The 18,898-nt window shown below is 42.1% G+C and overlaps 1 long non-coding RNA gene across 1 annotated transcript; it reads left to right on the forward strand.

Annotated features, from left to right (window-relative positions):
- Positions 1-12,736: 12,736 nt before the first annotated feature.
- Positions 12,737-14,536, forward strand: LOC145425978 (uncharacterized). The gene is made up of 3 exons (XR_013906747.1): positions 12,737-12,816; positions 12,896-13,138; positions 14,040-14,536. It is a non-coding gene; the product is annotated as an uncharacterized LOC145425978 (long non-coding RNA).
- Positions 14,537-18,898: the final 4,362 nt, after the last annotated feature.

The raw sequence follows: 18,898 nt of genomic DNA on the forward strand, positions 1-18,898 counted from the left end.
TATTAACTGCACAAGCAGTGCTGGTCATAGCTGCTGGCTACCTGTGTAAGGCTGTCATGGGTCTGTAGCTCTGTCACCGTTTTAGGGAACATATTTAGTTTTAAAGTATTTTGAGCATATTTAGTTTTAAAGTATTTAGAACATATTTAGTTTTAAAGTAAGTTTCTGGGCATTTCCTGCCTTTCTGGAGGGATTATATTTCACTAAAAACGATCTAATATGCATGTCCCCATAATTATGCATTATTACAATTATAATATATTAAAAAACACACGCTGTATTTTAAAGAACATACATTAAGAAGCAGATTATATTAGATTTATATTTTAAATAAGACAAAACTTGGATTTTACAGCAGTAAAATTATTGTATCTCTACAGTTTAAAAATGTAATAAGCTTTGCCCTGCACAGAGTGGATAGTGAAACAAATGGAATCATCATAATGACATTATTTCATATTTATTACTTCCCCCTCCTCTTTGCTTTATTATTGTAGCTCTAGTAATGAATAATAATGTAAGGATTCTGGATCAGCACCATGATGCCCATAGTATATACAGTATTCTGAAGAAGGTCTAAAATGTCACAGTGTGTGCATGTGTGTGTTTTATTTAGCTGGATTTTTAAAAAAAATATTACTCATGATATAACATTGTGCAGACATGGCTGGTAAGGACATGAGGAGGAAACAGCAGGAGCTGTGTGAGGCTACTAAAGGCAGGGCTATAACATTTTTCTGTCATCATTTTATTATAGATTAAGTGCAAGAGTTGTTAGGTGTGGATAATTAGATTATAGTTTATTGCAATAGCAAGTTGTGCCTTGTTCTCAGATGGACAGCAAGTAGAGAGTGATATATGAAATGATGGGATGGAAGGAAGAAGAGAAGCATATATATATATATATATATATATATATATATATATATATGTACACACACATATATATATATATATATATATATATATATATATATATATATATATATATATATATATATATATATATATATATATATATATATATATATGTGTGTGTATGTATACACGTCTGGTCCTGGAGCTTTGTGAGGATTGACCTTTTTAAAGGTCCATCTCACAGCTTCTGTTTTCAGAGTTAAAGTTGCAGCCTCACTGTCCTCCTGAGGGTAGAGGATCTGCTCTCTGTATTCTGCATCAAAACAAGCATAAAAGTTGTTGAGCTCGTCTGCTAGAGATGCAGTGGGCTGAACACTGCCTGTGTTGGCCTTCTTGTAGTCAGTGATGCAGTCAGTCCATTCCACAGTCGCCTGGTGTCAAATCTGTGGTAGCTGTACTCCATTTTGTCCCTGTAGTCCTTTCTGGCCTTTTTTATGGACTTCCGGAGGTCGTACCTGGCTGCTTTATATGCATCAGCATCCCCGGAGTTAAAGGCAGAGGTCCGCACTTTTAGCTTGGCACGAACGTCTTTATTTACCCAGGGTTTCTGATTTGGATATATGCGGACAGTGGTTTTTGTGATGGTATCATCCATGCACTTTCCAATATATCCAATGACAGAGTCTGTGAGTTCATTGATGTTGCCATCAGCTGCATCCACAAAAATCTGCCAGTCAGTTGTGTCAAAGCAGTTCTGCAGGACCTCCTCAGCCTCACTGTCCCATTTGTAAATAACCCTGGAAGCTGGTTTTTCCTGTTTCAGTCTTTGTCTGTATGCAGGCAGCAGCAGTATGGAACAATGGTCTGCCTTACCAAAAGCTGGGCGGGGGAGGGGTTTGTAGCACTCTTTGAATGGAGTGTAACAGTGGTCCAATGTTTGATCACCTCTTGTGGGGAAGGAGATGTGCTGGTAGTATTTGGGGAGAACCTTCTTCATGTTGGCTCTGTTGAAGTCTCCCAGCACAATAAAGGCAGCTTCTGGATTTTTTTTCTCAAGTCCAGTAATGATGTCATATAGTTCGTCCACAGCCGTAGCGTTATCAGCGTGTGGAGGAATGTAAACAGCTGAGAGGAGAACTGAGCTGAACTCCCTCGGGAGGTAAAAAGGCCTGACTTTAATGGTCAGCAGCTCGAGGCTCTGAGAGCAGTAAGTTTTTAACATACACACATCTCTATCCCACAAAGAGTTAACCATAAAGCACACCCCTCCTCCCCTTTTCTTACCTGAGTCCTTCGTTCGGCCTCTCCGGTAAACAGTGAATCCATCCGGCATGATGGCGCAGTCGGGGACGCTGGGCTCCAGCCATGTCTCTGTGAAGGCCAGAACGTCTTGTCTTGTTGGTGTTTACTCCGTGCACGCAGCTCGTCAAGTTTGTTGTCCAGAGACTGGAGATTCGCGAGCAGGATGCTGGGCAGAGGTGGCTTGCTGTTTCTCTGCCGCATTCGGCACAAAACTCCTGCGCATTTCCCCCTCTTTGTTTTCCCTCGACGTCGCGTGAGTAAACATAGGATCCCAGGCAGCAGAGCGTCCACGGAGTCGAGACCCGCTGTAAAGTCCGAGCTGGCTGACGAATGTAGCATCAAAAGCGTTTGTCTGTCATACCGAGTGTATGATCGCGCTGTGCGCACAGAAATAGAAAGGAGTGCAAAATAATAATTTGCTGAGATGACTCGGAGCTCTCATCGGTGAAGCCATCTTACCGCAGTTTTCCCTTGTTGTATTTGAAATATGTATTGGTAAGGCAGAGGTCTAACAGGGTGCAAATCTGATCGGGTGTGAAGTTTGTCCTGTCCTCCAAGGAGCTGTCTTCTTGTAGTCCTTTTATGACAGTCTCCACTGCCTCCGTGGTGGGTATGCAAGTGAAGAGAGAGACTACATCAAAGGACACCATGGTTTTATCTGATAAACACAAGGTCCAGAAACTTAGGGTAAGTCTCCTTAGACTACAATGACCTGGATGACTGAGAGCCTTCCCAGACATTAAAAGTTCATATTCTTTTAATCACCGGATCACTGAAATGTGGGAGAATCCACTACAGACAGGTAAATGCTGTAAGTTTTCATCATCCAGTCAGAAAAGATGATTTTAAAAGTTATCAACTGACTCCCAATGCCAGATGTGAACCACCTCTCTGCTGAAGACAAATCCATCAACAGAAGCTTGGAATTCATGCGCCAATCAGAATGCTGGATCCAGTTGTCCAGGACTAACTACTGACATACTATTACTCTGTGGCAAAACCTTTCTAAAATGTATCTCAGTCCACCTTTTGAAACACTGCTTCTAAATCCAAGACCCTAACTTCTATCCAAATCATTTTCAAACTGTTAGGATGCCTGGGTCGTTGACCCAGGGTTTTTGAGTTTACGATATTATTTATACTGTCTAGTTTTTGGTTTCTTTAAGTTCTGTCTTATGGCTTAGGTCTCTGTCTTCTTTAGTTGCTCTGTCTCCCCTATCACCTGCATCCCCTTGTCTAGTTCGCGTCTATGTGTATCCTAAGTTCCTATATCCCCGTGTTCAGTCAGTGTTTGTGTCTGCCCTGGTCCCACGTCTCTGTTCCCTTTGTAGTGCCTGCATATGAGTCTGTGTCTTTGTTCAGTCTGTGTTATGTGTTTCCTGTTTTACTTTGAAAGTCCATGTCTGATGTTAATGTGTCTGGTTTTGCTTCCCCTTGTCTCATTAGGCCTGATTTGCACCAGCTGTGTTTCCCTCCTGTTACCCATTCCCTGATTGCTCCCTCTGTGTATTTAAGCCCTGTGTTTCTCTGTGTCCGTGTCGCGATCTACCGTTTATTTTGCTGTGTGTTTTGCCTGTCCACCGGTGTAAGTTTATTTTGAGTTTTTCTAGTTATGTCATGTTGCGTTCAGCATTAAAGCCTTTTTGAGTTCACGTCTGTCTCCGGAGTCTGCACCTTTGGTCCTATTCCTGACTGCACACAGCCTCACCTAACAGAAGATCGCGACCAGAACATGGACCCTGCAGACTCTTCAGCTTTTGGATTCGATGCTGAGATGGAGCGGATGATTAGGCTCCTTGACCGCATTGCTCAGGCCAATGATTTGAGGACCATGGCAGTTGGGCTAAGTGCTGTGGATGCCATCATTCGGAGCAACCCTCGGCTTACTCAGTTTTCTATGGACACTGTGCTGGGCAGCTCCATAGCTGCCTGGAGGGAGCAAGTCAGGGCTGGCGAGCTTGCTCTCTCTACCTTCACTTCCACTTCTTCACCGCCGCCCCAGGACAACACACACTCACCACCTGCCTCGTCTCTACCTCAGACTGCCTCTCCTTCCTCACACCAGCCAGGACCTTGTTCGCCTGCCCATGCGCCTGCCTTTTTCCTGGCGGCCATGTGGTCAGATGAGGAGGAGGTCTCCGTATCTCCGCCAGTTTCAGTTCCCTCATCTAGAAGGAAGCGACGCCATCGTCACTCCTCTCCTCTGTCATCCGTCCAGCAATCTGCCTCCGCTGGAGGGTCCGAGGGACTGCTTCAGCCGTCTGTTCCCGCTGGAGGGCCCGAGGGGCCCGTTCAGCCGTCTGTCTCCGCTGGAGGGCCCGAGGGGCCCGTTCAGCCGTCTGTCTCCGCTGGAGGGCCCGAGGGGCCCGTTCAGCCACCTGTCTCCGCTGGAGGGCCCGAGGGGCCCGTTCAGCCACCTGTCTCCGCTGGAGGGCCCGAGGAACCGCTTCAGCCTCCTTTCTCCGCTGGAGGGTCCGAGGGGGCCGTTCAGCCACCACCGGCTCCACCGCCTGGTCCGGCCTCCGAGTCTGCAGCTCCGCCTGGTCCGGCCTCTGCTGCTCCGCCTGGTCCGGCCTCTGCTGCTCCGCCTGGTCCGGCCTCTGCTGCTCCGCCTGGTCCGGCCTCTGCAGCTCCGCCTGGTCCGGCCTCCGAGTGTTCAGCTTCGTCTGCTCCTGAGGTCTCCATGCTGTCTGTTCCTGCACGTCCTGTCCGGCCTGCACGGCCTGCTCGTCCCGTCCGGCCTGCTCGTCCTGCACGTCCTCTCTGGCCGATGACTGGACGTCATTGCTGTCATGGACGGCCCCCTGAACTACGTCGCCGTCGGTGCCTCCCGCCCGGCCGGCCTCCTGATCTGCTCGGTCGCCGTCGGTGCCTCCCGCCCGGCCGGCCTCCTGATCTGCTCCGTCGCCACCGGTGCCTCCCGCCTGGCCGGCCTCCTGAACTGTTTTCTGGGCTCTTGGGCCGTCAGCCTCCGGGCCGCCCCCCTGAACTGCCCGGGTTTGGACTATTGTGCTGTCAGCCTCCGGGCCGGCCCTCTGAACTTTTTGTGAACTGTTTTTCCTGGCTGCCTGCGCCTGTCATGAGCCTGTTTTTTGTTCTGTTGCTTTCCGGGCTCCAGTGTTTGCACTTTTTTTGTTTTTGGCTCAATGTGTTTCATTTCTTTCGAGCCCTCCATCCTGTTTCCCCCGCCGCCCACCCTGGTTGGGTTGTTTTTTTTATTTTTTTTTTTATTTTGATGTTTTGGTTTGGGCTGTCTGGAAGCCAGCCCTTAAGGGGGGGGTACTGTTAGGATGCCTGGGTCGTCGACCCAGGGTTTTTGAGTTTACGATATTATTTATACTGTCTAGTTTTTGGTTTCTTTAAGTTCTGTCTTATGGCTTAGGTCTCTGTCTTCTTTAGTTGCTCTGTCTCCCCTATCACCTGCATCCCCTTGTCTAGTTCGCGTCTATGTGTATCCTAAGTTCCTATATCCCCGTGTTCAGTCAGTGTTTGTGTCTGCCCTGGTCCCACGTCTCTGTTCCCTTTGTAGTGCCTGCATATGAGTCTGTGTCTTTGTTCAGTCTGTGTTATGTGTTTCCTGTTTTACTTTGAAAGTCCATGTCTGATGTTAATGTGTCTGGTTTTGCTTCCCCTTGTCTCGTTAGGCCTGATTTGCACCAGCTGTGTTTCCCTCCTGTTACCCATTCCCTGATTGCTCCCTCTGTGTATTTAAGCCCTGTGTTTCTCTGTGTCCGTGTCGCGATCTACCGTTTATTTTGCTGTGTGTTTTGCCTGTCCACCGGTGTAAGTTTATTTTGAGTTTTTCTAGTTATGTCATGTTGCGTTCAGCATTAAAGCCTTTTTGAGTTCACGTCTGTCTCCGGAGTCTGCACCTTGGGTCCTATTCCTGACTGCACACAGCCTCACCTAACACAAACAGTGAGGATCCCGAGCAATTGTTTCAGTTTCAGGAGTTGTTCTACACAACAGTGCGTTCTTTCTGTTCCTGCTGTCAAATGTGGTCACAAGAGCAATTTAAAAAGTGGGGTCATCCCTGCTGTTGACACAAACTCCTGACTGAAAATTGTTGAGAAATCAGTTTTACCCCGGTTCTTTTATTTTCTTTTATTTTAAACTTCCAGAGACGGCACCAGAACTCGGTAGTCATTTCACAAAACCTGTATTCATCTTTATTCATCTTCATTTAAGCATGCACTTCTAGAAGGGAGGACGAGTCCAGTGTCCCTCTGCAAAAATCTTCACCCCTTTGTCTGAGAAAAAAACAGTTTTATAGAAGCGACCCCATCATAAACCCCCTACGGTGTGCTGCAAACTCTGTCTGTGTCTATGTGCACAAGCACATGAATGCCTATATGTGCACGTTCCCATGTGTCTATGTGAGTGCTCGTGTGTGTGACTGTGTCCGCATACCTGTGTGTATGTGTGTGCACATGAGTGAGTGTGCGTGTGGATGTGTGTGCGTGACAGTTAAAACACTGTGGGTGTAGGTAACTCCCTAGAGGTCATAAAACCCCTCTCCCTTCGAAACCACAGTTATCCAGTTACAAATATTGAGACCCCCACCCTAAAACATCCTCTGGGGAATTTCCACTCAGTGGGGGGAGGTCTCCTACACTCTACTCCTAAGTTCACGACACAGTCAGCCTTTATTAGTTTAAGGGCAGTGTCTCTACAATAGTTCTACATTATATTTTAACACATTTCTAAACTCTAAAATAAGCGAAACACTCCTACAAAATGCAATGTATTTCTATGGGTCAGTTAGAAGGTTATCACTCTACTTATATCTACACACTTCAAAAAGTTTAAATCTCTGAGCTTTGAAAGACACACTGTTGGAAAGAGAACAAACATCCTCCAGCTTCACTGTGCTAATGTTATGCTATCATAGCTGTGTCGCTAGCAATCACTTAGCACATCATTATATACCAGCTAATCCAACATCAGTAACCCTATAAACGTCACTGCTGTTTACTTTCCTGTCTTCATTTATGTCGAAAGTGATAGCAGAGCTGAATGTTTTCTTTTTTTCAGAAATCTCTCAAACAGATCATGTTTAGGTGGAAACTAGCAAGTTAACTTCCAGCTAACTTCTAACTCTGTTAAATTTAATTAATTCTGTTTTCATGAATGTCTGGATGTTAAACTTAATTGCTACAGCTGGTAGAGCAGCCACACTGATCATTTTATTAAAGAAGAAAGAATTTAGACAGTTTTTAACTCTTAGTGATGCCGCAGTGATTGTTTGACTTAAGAGCCTACAGCGGAGTCCAGATATGGCTCTGCTGCAGAAATGGCTAATGACGTCAGACTTAAAGACCAGATAGCGACTCCAGCCAGTGGCACCACACACACACAGACATGTGGCTGTCTGCTGCTGTTTTAAATAAAAACAGAAACGTAACCCCGAAACACATACTTCCCAAGAAAAAACTACAAGTCGTTTTGACAAAATTCATTTACCGTGAGTGCCAGCAATATCCGCTCTACAGAATGGAGTTTATTATATGGATGTGGTGACAGTGTAAATACAGTTGAAGACAGACAAATTTTCGGAGCCATTTTAACACTGGACTCTATGGAAGAGATGAATGGAGGAGGGTGTGGATTGGTGACATTTATGAAAGAATCATAATATTAATTATAATAACAATAACATTGGATGAAAGAGGGCACCAATGGCTATGTTTTGAGAGGAAAATGATGGCTGTAGAGCAAACGCTATGGACACATAGCAGTTTAAAGAGACGATATTAAAATAAATCTTTCCCTGCTCCCATTCAGTTGACCTGTCTCACTCTAACCTCCAATATTCCGTCCCATACACACACATTATAAACTCAGAAATGGGTGAAAAAAAGCATGAAAGTTAAACTGGAGCTACAGAAAAAAATGTAAACAATATTAAAAAGATTAAAATGAAGCCTAGCCATTGAACTTTTCAGCTTGTATTTAAGTTTGAAGGTTGGCTCTAGGGTCAACGTATTTGGAAGTAGTTAGAATAGAAATAAGAGTAACTGGAATGAGGATTTGAAGGGTCTCTCCATTGAAATACATGGTAAAAGTTTTGTTGAACACATTTGAATAATTTAAAAAATATAAAAGTAAAAAAATGAGAATAATACAACCAGTAATGTCCAAAAGAAGAGGAATCTAATGGTGGTTGTATGGTTTTTCTAAGTTGAATAGTGTTGAGGCAGATAGACGGCAAAAACATCATCCATGTACAGGAGGTGGCTGACAACTGCCCCATTCCGTCATAGGCCTTCTTGTAATCAATCCAGGCAGTGCACAGGTTGTTCAGCCTAGTCTTGCAGTCTCGGCTGACTGCTCGGTCTACCGGTAGCTGGTGTTTTGTGCCTTTGACATTCTTGCCCATCCCTTTCTGTGCCCCACTCATGTATTGACCCATGTGGCACTGAGAAATGTTATTGGTCAGTAGTCAAAGGAGCTTGCAAAGAAAAGCGTCTGGACTTCTTTAAGTTACTTCCAGATGTCCAGACACTTTTCTTTGCAAGCTCCTTTGACTACGATGACCTGGATGACTGAGAACCTTCACAGACTTATTGGTCAGTAGTTGGACAGGACCAGTCCCTTCTGGGGGTCCTTGAGAATCAGGACTTCCCGGCCTTCAGTTAGCCATTCTGGGTGTGTCTCATCAACAAGCAGCTGGTTCATTTGTGCTGCCAGGCGCTCATGGAGTTTTACATCCTCTAAATGTCATGATCCAGCTTTGTGCAGGCAGGAATGAGACCCAAGCGCAATTCACCAAAACGGGGGACTTAACTCTATCTATTGCAGCATAACTAAGGGAGGATTCAGGGTCACCTGGTCCAGCCCTAACTATATGCTTTAGCAAAAAGGAAAGTTTGAAGCCTAATCTTAAAAGTAGAGATAGTGTCTGTCTCCCGAATCCAAACTGGAAGCTGGTTCCACAGAAGAGGGGCCTACTTTTAAATACTCTAGGAACAACAAGTAGGCCTGCAGTGCGAGAGCGAAGTGCTCTAATAGGGTGATATGGTACTACAAGGTCATTAAGATAAGATGGGGCCTGATTATTTAAGACCTTGTATGTGAGGAGCAGGATTTTGAATTCTGGATTTAACAGGAAGCCAATGAAGGGAGGCCAAAACAGGAGAAATATGCTCTCCCTTTCTAGTCCCTGTCAGCACTCTTGCTGCAGCATTTTGGATTAGCTGAAGGCTTTTCAGGGAGTTTTTAGGACTTCCTGATAATAATGAATTACAGTCGTCCAGCCTGGAAGTAATAAATGCATGAACTAGTTTTTCAGCGTCACTCTGAGACAGGATATTTCTAATTTTAGAGATGTTGCACAAATGGAAGAAAGCAGTCTTACATATTTGTTTAATATGTGTGTTGAAGGACATGTCCTGGTCAAAAATGACTCCAAGGTTCCTCACAGTGTTACTGGAGGCCAAGGTAATGCCATCCAGAGTAAGAATCTGCTTAGATACCATTTTTCTAAGATTTTCAGGGCCGAGTACAATAACCTCAGTTTGATCTGAATTAAGAAGCAGAAAGTTAGCGGCCATCCAGGTCTTTATGTCTTTAAGACATTCCTGCAGTTTAAGTAATTTGTGTGTGTTATCTGGCTTCATGGACAGATAGAGCTGGGTGTCATCTGCATAGCAGTGAAAATGTATGCTATGTCTTCTAATGATGCTGCCTAAGGGAAGCATGTATAATGTAAACAGAATTGGTCCTAGCACTGAACCCTGTGGAACTCCATAATTAACCTCAGTGTGTGAAGAGGACTCTCCATTTACATGCACAAACTGGAGTCTATTAGACAGATATGATACAAACCACTGCAGTGCAGTACCTGTAATACCTACAGCATGTTCTAATCGCTCTAATAGGATGTTATGGTCGACAGTATCGAACGCTGCACTGAGGTCTAGCAGGACAAGCACAGAGATGAGTCCACTGTCAGAGGCCATAAGAAGATCATTTGTAACCTTCACTAAAGCTGTTTCTGTGCTGTGATGAGCTCTGAAAACCTGACTGAAACTCTTCAAATAAACCATTCCTCTGCAGATGATCTGTTAGCTGTTTGACAACTACTCTTTCAAGGATGTTTGATATGAAAGGAAGGTTGGAGACTGGCCTATAATTAGCTAAGACTGCTGGGTCTAGAGATGCTTTTTGAGTAAAGGTTTAACTACAGCCAGCTTGAATGCCTGTGGTACATAGCTGATTATTAGAGATTTGATTGGCTAACAAACACCAGTCCACAGGTATGAGGTTAGTGAGGCTGTAAATACTTATAGAAGCAGCTGTATAAACTGTGATGTGTACAGCGCTGTACTCCCTGCTCACATTCAGACTAATGTTGCAAAAACTTCACAGAGCAGAGTACTGACAGGGTCTAGAAACAGCAAACATTGGTGTCTCTTCATTGGCTCCCTGTTAAATCCAGAATTGATTTAAAATCCTGACCCTCAGATAAAAGGTCTACATTAATTGGGCCCATCTTATCTTAATGACTTATCTTAATGACTTTAATGATGTATTTGTATATGTATTTGTGTCTTTGTGTGTCTTGTATGCCCTCTAATGGTGTGTCTCTAGATGCTTAATATTTGATAAATAAGCGGTCAGTTAAATTAAAAAAATGTTTAAAAGTATTAGTTAAACCTGTTATTTAAATATCAATATAATATGGATATATTCTGCCGATGACAGCTTGTTTCAGCATCAGATGAAACAAGGTATCATCAGAATCGAATGTTAAACTACACTGTTAGAAAAAGCATCTTGAAAAAACGGTAATATTCCGGCAGCTGGGGCGCCAAAATACGACCTTATAATTACAGAAAATAACTGCCGCATAAAAATACGGTTATTTCCAGTAATGAAAATACAATTAGTTGCGCTAATTTGACATGGGATCTTGCCTTTTTCAAGTGCCGCTAAACATTAAATCAGGAACATGTTAATGTGATTAAACAAAGAAATCATCTATAAATAGGGAAAAAAAAACATCTTAAAAAAAAGGTAATATTCCCGCAGCTGGGGCGCCAAAATACGACCGTAAAATAACAGAAAATAAGTGTCCCATAAAAATAGTTATTTTCAGTAATGAAAATAGTTTGTTGCGCTAATTTGACATGGGATTCTGCCTTTTCCAAGTGCTTTTAGACATTAAATTAGGAACATTTTTACGTGATCAAACAATGAAATTACCTATACACAAGGTCACTGAATGTGGCAATATGAATCATAATAAATGTACAGAAATATACAGTTAACAGTTGGTTTAAATAATAATTGATTGCATGCCCTGGGAAAGAGGCGAGGCTGCCATATCGCACCATCGGCCCCTTTGGCCATCACTAGTAGGCGGTAGGTGAAAAGTCATGACCACGGAAACAATGACGGAGAGTGTCCGAGCCAGGGCGCGAACCGGCAATCTTCTGATCACAAGGCGAACTGCCAACTCTTGAGCCAAGAACGACCTAACTAGCAATGATCATAATACTTATGTGATGTAACACAAGCTTATAGGAATCATGTTATATACTTTTCCATAGCATTACATTTGAATTCAACAGTTCAATCTTTCAAATAACGGACAGATATTTGTGAAACCATGATACATTTGTGAATGTGTTTTAACAATCTAAATATGCATATGTACAGACAGATACATTTAATAATCATGACAATTATGTTGTATTACATTACAGTGATTTAACGTTAATTTACATTCAAAATGTGAAGTCAAAGTCTATTTACGTAACTTTAATGATGTTCTAGAAGAACAGAACATTACTGTAAAATGCACAGTAAAATACCTTCATATTAGGGTTTTTTCCTACGGTCGCAGCGTTACCCGCGACCTTGTTGTTAGTTCACATTCATTGGCCGATGCTTAGCGCCATGTTATTTATATTAATTGCAATTCCTACCTCTACATTTCTTTTTCAAATTATATATTAGCACAGCGTGTCCGTGCAATGTTTTACATTGTGGCATGCAGAGAAATTTTAACAAGGAAGCTCACAGAGAGAGATTGAGCTTGTTATTTAACCCCAAGCTGGTAGGAGGAGCTCTTTATTGAAACACTTGATGGTACTACAATGTGCCTCAAGGTTCAACAACAGCACAACAGAAATCACTCATGGTACAACATTCTCTCCACAAAACAACAACTGTCAGTGACGCTGCACCACGGCGTAAACACAACATTCAAGATAACAGTTTAAAGTAACGTAACCATAAACAATAAAACAAGAACATCTAAACAGCAGCACATGTCCAAAGGCATGATGGGAGACATTCCTGGATGTATTTTTATGATCTAAATATGCATATGTACAACAAAATATATTTAACAAACAAGTAAATTGTGTTTTATTACATTTACAGTGATGTTCCTAATGTTGTAAACCTCAACATCTGGCAATAAACCCCATTCTGATTCTGATTCTGATGTTATGTTATTTTACATTTGACGTGTCAGATCATAGTCTACTTATGTAAATGTAATGATATTCTAGAAAAACAGTGAAAAATACACAGTAAAATAATTTGACATTACTATTGTTTGGAACAGTGTATGTTAAGCATCAGTTTTGAACTTTATTTCATCAGAAGGGAAAACTTCCAAGCAACCGGCACAACCAGTCAGAGGTAAGACCTTTGTTCATCAGGTCCTCGAAACTCTAAAGTTCAACGCTGGTAAATTAACATTAATCATCATCTTTCTCAGGAAAGGACCGGCAATCATCTCCATCATGTTCATCGACTCGGCCCACAGTGAGAGTCGGGTTTGTTGTTACTGCTCAGAAGACCTTTGGTGCTGATGCATCCATCCTGGAGCAACTACAGAGCCAAACATCAGTGGAGGTTCAAATCAGCAGCAGCCTTCATGAATGTGACATCATAATGGTCTTCTGTCCAATCACATCCCGTATTGGATCGGATTTAGAGGCAGCCATGGGAATAAAGGAATGTAAGAAATAGATTTTCATTTTTGTTCAGTGGACTCTGTGGGACACTTTACTTTTCAAACTGCCTTCTGGTACTAAAGATGTTCTTCCAGCCATTCCTCAGTCTGTTTAAAGCTTTATGTCTTTTGTGTTTATAAGACATTTTACCTTGCCATTCAGGGTTCTCTCCCTTACCTCTCCTGCTTGGCTTCTATGTCCTTTTCTAGTCTCATCTAGCTCTAACTGTCAGATAGTGACTCAGGCTTGTTCTCTAGAGTTATGGAGTTGATCAACTGGTCCCTTAACGAAATTGACACCCTATTCTCAACAAAAAGCCTGGGCTCAGGAAAGTCCGATTGTCCTGCAGAGAAGGTTTTCTGCCAGATACGGGATGGTCAGTTGCATCGGGTGCCTGGTGACACTCTTGATGGAGGGCATTGAACGAGATGTACCTCCATCGAGAGTCGGAACCATGATAACCATGTATTTTTTTTTCATACCTCTCTGACCTGGCACTGATCACCACCTGCACTCATGTATATATCTTTCTACGTAGCACTCTTAATTCTTATTCTCATGTATATATCTCATGTATATCTCATGCACATATCTTTCTTTCTACATAGCACTTTAATTCTTATTGTTTGCACTGAAGCACCGCAGCAATTTCCTAATGTTGTAAACCTCAACAGCTGGCAATAAACCCATTCTGATTCTGATTCTGATTCTGACCTGTCTGCCCAATGCTATGTTTGTGTATTTTATATATGGTTGGAATGGGTGCTCATGGTCTGGCAGCCTTTAAAACAATTTCCATTGGGATAAATAAAGTATTATCAATCAATCAATCAATCAATCAATCAATCAATCAATCAATCAATCAACTCCACAAACCTGATGTTATGTCTCTCTTTTGGCTTTTAGTGTGGATTGGTAAACCCATCATTCTTGTGCTTATGCATCACATCCGAGATGTTGACTACTCACCTGGAGGAAAAAGCCTGGATTACTGCAGTGTGAAATAAACAAGCAGGCTGTCAGAGAAATATTCAACGAGTTATGCAATCACAAAAAATGTAAAGGTAGAAAGGAGTCACCTAAGTTAAAATGTGGTTTTCTTTCCTCATTTTTTGGTCACAAACAGTAATCAAGAAATGGAAAACATGGGGGAAAAAAGATGACCATTTATCAGTCAAAAAGAAATACAGTACAATAGAAAACTGATTGTCTTTCTGTGTGTTATTGATCATGCTGTTCAAAGATGTGATGTTTAATCCCGAAGCTTTGTCATAGAGGTTCTGTAAACATGTGATGATCAGTACATCTGTTTTCATTTAATTATTCAATTCAAATTATTATAATCAACATTTTACTGTGTGGATAATTAACACTGTTAATGAATATGCAATAAAAATTTACTGTTTAAACAATATCTAAATTATTTTTTAAAAGTATATTTCAGATTTTATTGATCCTATCCTGATCCTATCAGTTCTAAAACTGCTTTTCCTTCTCAGTGTTTACTGGTGTTACTCCTCTCTGTAACTGATATCAGACTAGATCAGCTAGGAAACTACCAGCAACATAGTTTATCCTAATATTTTAATTAGATGCTTCTATATCAAAAGAAACACAATACAAATCCTGTGGGCTGGATTTTGGACTGTTTCCCTAACAGGACTCATAGAGCCCAGTTACATGGGACCCTGTCCGCTAAGGTGTGTTCCTGATGTGGCTCCTACATCGATTTGTCCTCTTACTGTTATTGCTGATCCGAGAAACAAACATGAGAGCATGAGAGCAGCTGTGACAAAAGGAGTATTTTTTGAAGGTCAGCAGATTACTGAGTTAGCTCCAGGAGTATGAGAGCAGCCTCAGTTTGCTCCCTGATGATTATGTTAACTGTGATTTAGCAAAAAGGAAAGTTTGAAGCCTAATCTTGAAAGTAGAGATAGTGTCTGTCTCCCGATTCCAAACTGGAAGCTGGTTCCACAGAAGAGGGGCCTGAAAACTGAAGGCTCTGCCTCCCATTCTACTTTTAAATACTCTAGGAACAACAAGTAGGCCTGCAGAGCGAGAGCGAAGTGCTCTAATAGGGTGATATTGTCATGGTCCTGGGTCTGTGACCCAGTGAGTTGAATTGTTTATTATTTATTTTCCTGATGTTATTGCAGTATTTTGGTTTTGGTATTTCTAGGTCCTAGCTTTTGATCTCTTTGCGCCTCATGTTATTCTGTGCTCCCTATGTTCTGTGTCTAGTCATCCCCGCGTGTGTGTTCCCTCTGTTCCAGTGTAGTCAGGTCTCTATGTAAAGCCCGTGTCTCTGAGTCTGTCTTAGCATGTGTGTTGAGTTTCCTGTTTTATTGTGAAGGTCTGCGCCTTATGTTAGTGTATTCTGTTTTGCTTCCTTGTCTCGTCTTGCACAATTAGTCCCAGCTGTGTTGTCATAATACATAAAACTATCAAAAGTAAAAGTACAAAAAACAAAAACACTGGGTCCTTTTGTCATGGTCCTGGGTGGACCATGACAAAAGGACTTATCCAAAAATTTCAATTTAAACCATTCAGGGGTGCTTCTTTTAATGCCTACTAAATATTCTAGTCTTGTTAGCAGAATGCTGCGGTCCCCCACATCAAAGGCTGAAGACAAATTCAGTAAAACAAAGACCACAGGGCTCCCAAAATCTGCAATTAAAAGGTCATTAACAACTCTCAGCAGAGCCGTTTTAGTACTATGATGTGGTTTAAACCCAAACTGAAATCTGTCGCCATTTCGATTAGCATCTAAAAAGCATGGTAATTGCTGAAGAACTACGTATGCCTGTTCTTAAACTGCTGTTTTAAAAATAAGTGATCCATTTTCCTTATTTGGATTTCTTTTTTAATAATATATTTTTGATCAACAAGAAATATGAAAAATACACAAAAACAATCAACAGTGAAACAAAAGGAAGCCTACATGAAACGAATGTGTGCAGATGAGAGTAAGCTGACATTTCCAGACTTTTCTGGTCCCCACGATGACCATGCCCATCCCCCCATAAAGTGTGTGCCTCAGCAGGAGGAAAGAATCTTGTTTGCAAAGGTTACACACTTCCTGAATTTTGCGGTCCCCACGTTACCTATCAGTTTATCCCCTCCCATGCTTACACTCAGCACGAGGATGTTGGATGGAGCAAAGCAATTTTAATTTCTGCAAAGACTGATTACATGATGGAAACCAGGTAAGTCCTCTCAAAACTTTAATATTGCTGCTCTCAACAGATGCAGAGACGTTTCAGAGATATATTTTAGCTTTTTATGAGTTAAAGTATTTAACTGCAATCTTTTTCATACATGGTTAGCGTTGATTAGATCTGTGGCCTGGAGGCTTACTGAGGGATGATGATGGCTCCTTGACACTGGTTTGGTTGTTTATTCATGGGAGCTTAAATTGACCTATATTACATTTGTACTAACTTTAAAAGCCTGAAGTCTTATTGAAATGCCCAAGCATGCAGTGGTGGAGGTGGTGAAGGGGGATGGAAGATCAGAATACGAACACGCTTTAACCTTTAACCGTGTTAGTTTACCTTGTTGTTTAACCTTCACATTCCATTGCAGTGATTATGTGCAGTTTATCTTCTAAATTATTCTGATGAGTTCCTGTTTGTTTTCAATCCATATAGCTATTTAATGTTACACGGTGGACATGCACCTGTAGACCACGGTCATGTGCATGAGGCCCAGTAAAATAACATTTGTGTAGAAACATGGAGTCTGGTCAACCTACTGTTATCTCAGCAATTTTATTGAAACAAAACAGCTGCTTCTGCTCTCCATGCCTGGTATGTGACATGGACAGACCCATGGGTTATTCATGCATGGAATGTTCATGCAGCTGCAGATCCTGTTTGGGTCAATGCAGCTCTGCACAAGGAAGAGCTGCATTGAGCGAATGTAACTGTGTACGTGTTAGCGGTGCCTCATTATTAGGATTAGGATTTAACTTAATTGCCATTACACATGTATGAATATAGGTTAACGCAATACAGTTTGTATCTAGTCAGAAGTGCAAGAGTAGTAAGTGCAATAAGAGCATATTATATACAGATAAGTTAAGCAAATATACAGATGTACTTTGAACAAATATATGTATTTGCTAAAGATATACAGATGTGCTACATATATGAATATGTGTCGGTGTAAGGTATATCGGCTCAAATTATGGTCATTGTAAATCAGTTTTGTACCCACCCAGCCCCGGACTCTGTGGGGCTGGGCGGTGCTGCTGCTGCGGGCCCCGGTCCGGATGGGCCTGGGCCCCCTTGCCCTGGTGGGTTCCAGAGTGTGGGGGTGCCTACCGGGGTCAGCGGGGGAGCTTGCCCCTCCCTTTCTTCCCTCCCCATCCTCAGCTGCCTCCCTATTCCCGCTCTACCACACCCACCCACACACGCAGGGCTTGGGGTGCAGGGGAGGCACTCCCCCTCTGTCCCCTTCTGGCCGCCTGTGCCTCAATTTTATTCTGCAACTTAGACATCCACATTACTCACACTCTCACATGACACATACATATAGTGCAAGCCTATTCAAATGGCGGCCCGTGGGCCACATGCGGCCCAGAAGCAACCTGGGAGTGGCCTGTGGTCCTGGCAGAAACACAGAGAAAACGCAAAAAAATAATTAATTAATTTAAAAAAAATTACAAATTCCTATAGCGTAGTCCAGACTGTGAATGCAACACTCCTAGTAGTCTAGCAATGTTAATGCACAGTGATGTAAATATATTAAACTATCCTCGTAATGTATGAAGTGAAAACAGCATGTCTTTCTCAGTCCAAAAGTGTAAAATTGACAATGAAAACCGTCAGTTTAACCCTGCCTGGACTGACATATACTATAATATTATTCATTTTACTGCCAAATCCAAAGGCCAAACCTATGTGTTTAATTTGCAGTGAATGTGTTACGGTACTTACGAAGACACCACAAACACCAGACTTCCTGCACAAATTTTCCAGAGCAATCTTAGGAGAGGGCTGCAAAAGTACAGTTTAATTGCGAGTTTAACAATCTTACAACCGGACTTGTGCTACCATGGTGAGGGTCCTATACAGCCTAAGAGAGAGCTGCAGCATCTTCCCTTCGTGTTTGCTGGATCTTGATGAAGAAGAAAAGGCCTTTCACAGATTCTGAAACAGTGAAATGCTGCATGCTGCCCATGGTGGATGCGGTGATAAGTGACAAAAAAATTAAAGTAAGTGTGACATCTGCTATTAAAAACGTACCCCTGTCAGATATGTTCAAATATTTGTAGAGTTGAAGTTCTGGCTTCAGACGAGCTTGAAATGCTGTTAGATGACCTGAAGAAAACTGATGTGATGTCTATAGTAGGACAGACATTCATTCACAGATAGAACTGATAATGCACAGTTGTTGATGGCAAATTGCTCGGCTTACTACTGTGGGACACACACCTGGCGAATTAATGTTCATGTAGATTTCAGCTTTTTTTTTTAGGAAAATGGACTGGAAATGAAGCGTTTCTGTATACTTGTGACGGGGTGCTCCATCCATGGCCTACCCTACCCTAACCCATGAAAAATGGGTGGTCAGCAAAATATTTATTTTAATTTGAAAGGGAATTATCAAAATGGTTTTTGTTATTATTTGAAATGTGCAAAAAAAAAAAAGAAGTTTGGTTATAGCTCCCTTTCTCTTTAAATGGACCTTTTGGCATGCATTTTGGAGAGGTCACCAGATTTACAGGGGAAAAAAGAATGATAAATTACTGATCATGATCT

Source organism: Astatotilapia calliptera, chromosome 3 (assembly GCF_964374335.1).
Source record: "Astatotilapia calliptera chromosome 3, fAstCal68.1, whole genome shotgun sequence".
NCBI lineage: Eukaryota > Metazoa > Chordata > Actinopteri > Cichliformes > Cichlidae > Astatotilapia > Astatotilapia calliptera.